Below are 5,494 nucleotides of genomic sequence, written 5' to 3'. Positions count from 1 at the left end.
AAAAGTACTAGAAAGGGCTTCTTGGGTATAGTAAAATTTCTCTCTCTTTTTTTTCTTTTTGATTTATTGAGACAGGGTCTCACTATGTAGTTGAGGCTGGCCTCGAACTTGCAGTGATCCTCCTGCCTCAGCCTCCTGAGCATTGGGATTACAGGCCTTTTGCCACCATGACTGGAGATTTCTGGAGAAGTAAACACTTGAAGGAGGTAAATGTTGCTGTCATTTATATTTTGTCCATAAATCCAAATAAATACATGTTCAGATTTACGTTAGCAAATATTGCTATTTTGTCACAATTTAGGTGTGTGTATACTTTTTTCTTCAACATTATGACCTCATTTTATGGAAATCAAAACTCTGATAGTGGTTTTTGTTTGTTTTGAGACAGAGTCTTGCTGTGAGTTCAGACTGGCCTTGAATTCATGGCCATCCTCCTGCCTCAGCCTCCTGAGTACTGAAATCACAGGCATAGGCTTGTGCCACCACACCCACCTCTGATAGTATTTTGAGTGATACTCCTGTTTTTTAGTTCCTCCCTTACTCTCTCAATTTTCTCAGTCTCACCTCCTAGCTTCCCAAATCCGGGGAGCATCAAGCCCAGTAATCAACATTTCTGAAAGGTTTTTACAGGGCAGATCTTTCCAGTTAGCTGGAAAGGACCGTAATGCAATTCAGTGAAAATCTAAGAGGGAAAGTTCCATTCATTTAGTTTTATGTCACAGGGCAGTTGTGTGTGTGTGTGTGTGTGTGTGTGTGTGTGTGTGTGGTGGGGGGTTGAGACAACATCTTGCTTTGTAGCTGGATCAGGCCTTGAACTCATTATGTGGCCCAGGCTGGCCTTAAACTTCTAGTGATTCTCCTGCCTCAGCCTCCCAAGTGCTGGGATGAAACACATGCACCACCACACTCTACTAGGAGGATGGGCTCGATTTAAAGAGAAGGAAAGAGAGCCAGGCATGCACACCTATAATCCCAGCACTGGGGAGGCTGAGATGGGAGGGTGGCATCCAGTTCAAGGCCAGCCTGGGTTACATAGCGACATCTGGGTGGGGAGGCCAGAAGGGTGCTCAGTGTGAAGGGCCCAGGGGTCACCACAGAACCACAGGGAAGGAAGAATTTAAGGAGCAGAAGCTCAAGGAGAGATGTGGTCTGTGCCCCATTTTCCTCTTCAGCTGGATGAGAGTGCAGTGGGAGAATGAGTCACAGGCCAGAAATAAACCAGGGTGTCTTCTAGAGAAGAACACAGATTACACATCCAGTAGACTTCTTTCCTAAGTACTGACACACAGGGAAGATACAAAGAATACTAAAAGAAGAAATGAGCCAGGCGCAGTGGCGCACGCCTGTAATCCCAGCACTCTGGAGGCTGAGGCAGGAGGATTGCTGTGAGTTCGAGACCAGCCTGGGCCACATAGCCAGTTCAAGGCCAGCCTGAACTGCATGGTGAGACCGTGCCTCAAGCAAAGCAAAACACAACAAAAAGGGTGGGGTTGGGGAGAGCGATAATCTGTACAGAAAGAAGCAGGAAGCAGAGTATGGATTTTCTTAATTATTTCAGAAAGTGAGTTCCAAAAAGCTCTGAAGAAAAATGACCCACAGCTGCTTGGTTTCCTTTCCAGAGTCTTAGCTGGAAAGGTCTGGACAGTTACTGGCCAGGAAACCTCGCTCTCTTCCTGCGGCAAGGCCAGAGCTGCAGATTCTCCGTAGCTTCTGCCAGACTCCAGTCACTCTGCCCTTGGTGAGCCGGGAGCCAGGTGCTCCTGTATCCAATGGCAGAAGGTGGGAAATTTACCCCAGCATGCAGGGACCACAGGCCCACAGCTTTAACCCTGTGGACGGTGGTTCATCAGAGAAAGCCGTTCCTTTCTCTGTGCCTCAGTCTCCCCTTCCTAACACAAGTGAGGGAAATGGAACTGTATCAGGTTTCGTTTCAGTTCTTACCGTTAAGCTTTTCAAGGTCCTCAGCCCACACTGTACCAATATGCAGTAAGAATTTTCCGAAAAGGCTGAGGACAAAAAGACAAGCAAGACAAATGTGGCAACATAGTTCAGAAACCAGAACTTTTTTATGAAATCAACATATTGCTAAAATAATCAGTTTTTCAAACTTACCTTTTCAACTTCTTAGTAGTTTTGTTTTGTTTTGGGGGGGTACTGGGGATCGAACTCAGGCCCTTGTGCTTGCTAGGCAGGCACTGGAACCACTGAGCTAAATCCCTGGCCCCTCTTAGTAGTTTTTAATTAAAAAATATTTTTAGTAATTAGTTATTTTTAAAAAGATAAATTCTTTTTGTTTTTGTTTATCTTTTCTTCTCTCTCTCTCTCTCTCTCTCTCTCTCTCTTGGCTTTAATAATCTCAGGTCTTGCCAGGTGCACTTGGGAGGCTGAGGCGGGAGGATCACTTGCCTGGACTTCAAGGCCAGCATGGGCTACATAGTGAGTTCAAGGTCATGATGCCTGACCTATAGAGTGAGACCCTGTCTCAAAAACTGATTTTTAAAATTGTTTCTTTTCTTTTTTTCCCCCTGTGGCTCCCAGAGAATTTAAAGTTATGTATGTGGCTGGTAATCGGGTTTGCATTCTTGAATACAGGGGCCATTCCTGTCTCATCCTGCAGGAGGTCCTAACAGGGAAAGCCTGATCCTTAAAACACCCAGTGCACTATCAGCAAATGCCAAACAGAACAGAAGCCTTAGGCCCCCTCCCCTCCAAACACTGCTGGAAACGCACTTCCTCTCTGCCCTCCTTTTAGACTCCAGGCTGAGGCTCTCCCCGAGCTGCTTTAGCCCCATCAGGTTCAACCCAAAGCTTCACTTTCTCTACTTTCAGATGCTAAGGTACCCAGGCTTCCTTTCTTGACGCTAGAGTCCCTGGGATGCCTTGAAGTCTCCTGAGCTTCCTCAACCAGCTCACAGTACTTTCTTCCTTAGGGTGAGAAGCTGGAGTCTCCTGTCTATGTGGCATCCTTCCTAGGTTCTTTTAAGTTGGGAACTCTGTTTCCCAGCATCTCCCGATCTTTAGAGTTCCTGATTGAACTCAGTCAATGAGACACACTCACGTTAGGTTTCGGAAGTCCAGGGGGAGGGGGAGGGGAGGAGGAGCCGATTTTTTTTGGGTCAGGTCCAGGAAGATGGAGGTTCAAAGCTGATTCCAGGTGAGGCCGAGAAGCTGCTGCATCTTTGATGCTGACCCAGACAGCTGGTGCAGAGCTCCCAGGCTCCGGTCTTGTACCGACGGAGACCCTTGAGTGGACCCTTTCTGATCCTCTGCCAGTGGCCCTGGCAGTTTTGTTATCAGAGCTTTCCCCCTTTTTTTTTTTTTTTTTAAGAGGGCTCTCTAAATTGGATTGGCTTTAGGCCTCACCAGAAAGGCTGAAAACTTCCTGGAGTTCTTACAACTGCAGCGGCTTCTTCCCTTCACCTTTCTCAGAGTTGTGCAGGCTCTAACTCTCTTTGTGCCAGGAAGAGAGTGGCTTTCCTTTCCATGACCTAAGTAGTCACTGCTCAAAAATGATTGTCAGCAATTAGAATCTGATCCTCTCAGTCGTCTTTGGTCCAGTGAATCTCAAGCCTAGAAGTAGCGACAATTTTCTTACACTAGAAATGCTAGTGAGAAAATAGGGACCGGGGACTTAGCTCAGTGTTTCCTCCGCTTGCCTCGCAAGTGCAGGGACCTGAGTTTGATCCCCGGTACCAAAAAAAGAAAAGCTAATGAGAAAATATTTAACACCACATAAACATCTCAGGGTAAGATCATTCTGAGCAACCACAGATGCAAATAATGTAGCGCTTTGGCGTGTACTTGGTAGGTATGTGAATGGGTGAATGAAGGGTGAATCCGAACATCTGTACATAAGTAATTTCTTAGCTTGATCGTGAACCATGGGCCATGCTTGTGTGCATTCTCACTGTCTCTACATTTATTGAGCACAGTACCTACAACTCCCAGCTGCTTTTCTGGGACAAAAACCATGAGTCACTTTGCGTTCCATTCCAGCACAAATTCTAGGAAATCTCAGAGTGCATCTGTAATTACTTTAGGGCTTTCTAGAAGTTGGAAACAGCACCTGATCATCATGAATTGTTTTCCAAGGGATGAGTTTTTTCCCCAAAGGCTTGACTACCGCAGCAGTTTGAAGAGGTTAAGTCCTCTCACTTTCTGCCCATGCAATCCATTTCCGAATGGTAAATAACAATGATAATTATTTTATTGGGGAAGAAAATCAAGGGGAATCCCCATCAGAAAAAAATCATGTCTGTGATTGTAAAGACCATAAACTTTATTTTTAAAATTTTTTTGTTTTTTTTGAGACAGGGTCTCACCATGTAGTGAGACTGATCTGAAACTCACTATGTAGCCCAGGATGGTCTTGAACTCACAGCGATCCTCCTGCCTCAGCCTCCCAGTGCTGGGATTACAGGTATGAGCCACCACACCTGGCCTTTTGTTTTGTTATTTTTTGTTTGTTTGTTTTGTTTTTCATAAACTTTAAAATTTAAGAATTAATTTCGGGTTGGCATTACATAGCCATTTTTAGGTATACACGTTTATAGGATGTTACTGTAGATTTCACGTTAAAATAAAACAAAAATATGAATGTAACATTCAGGGGCTTGGAGACCCCCAAAATATGTTTGAATGACATGGAAAAAATCTAGTTTCATATTTTGCTATTTTTTTCTAAGAATTTATTTTCTTTGTGTTTCTCATGTATACAAATAGAAAGCAAGGAGGGAGGATAGTTTCATGTTAATAAGGAATATGTAGATAACTACGTGAATGTGGACGAGTTTGGTGTTTTATTTTTATTTTGTGAAAATGTTTACTGTGTTCAGGCCAGCGGAGAGGGACAGAACTTTTGTTGGACCAGATAGTGTCTGTCACAGCACCTGTGAGAAACTCATCAAAGGGGAACCTGAAACTGTCTCTGGCACACCGAATTCCTGGCTGAAGTTAATGTTAATAAAGAGCGTGTCAGACAGCCCTGCCTTCCAACAGTCCTGGGACACAGGGCTCAGCTCACTGGGCCAGGCCTCGGCTTTTCCCTCCACTGGGAATGTTTATGGGGGGGCTCTGTCTTCCCACCTCTCCTCCTGGAGCTAAGAGGCTGCAGTTGCTCAAGCTTTTATCAGCTGGGGCGCAGCTGGAGCAGGAGGCAGGTCAAGGGTGTCCTCCACTGCTAAAAACGTAGGAAGGGCCATTCTCTGTCGCGTTTAGATCGTCGTAATCGGTGAACCGACAATAATTCCCTGAGGTCCGGACCTCAATTTTCGCACCTGTGGGTCATACATGAAACTATCCACTGATCACCTTTCGGGGCTAAGTTGCCAAATTAATATTCCGGTTCCCAGGGCTATACCGAGGGTACTTCCCGGCGCAGAGGTTTCCTAGGAGTTGGGGCGCCGGCGGCTGGGAGCCCCTCTCGCTCGCGGGCCGGGGTCCGGGTCCGGTCCAGTCCAGGTGCCGGGTGTTGGGAGGCTGAGAGCTTGGCCGC

This window comes from Fukomys damarensis, unplaced genomic scaffold (assembly GCF_012274545.1).
Source record: "Fukomys damarensis isolate Sample0158 unplaced genomic scaffold, DMR_v1.0_HiC HiC_scaffold_19, whole genome shotgun sequence".
Taxonomy (NCBI): Eukaryota; Metazoa; Chordata; class Mammalia; order Rodentia; family Bathyergidae; genus Fukomys; species Fukomys damarensis.
The sequence above is the reverse complement of the archived record's forward strand: the minus strand, read 5'-3'. Positions refer to the sequence as shown.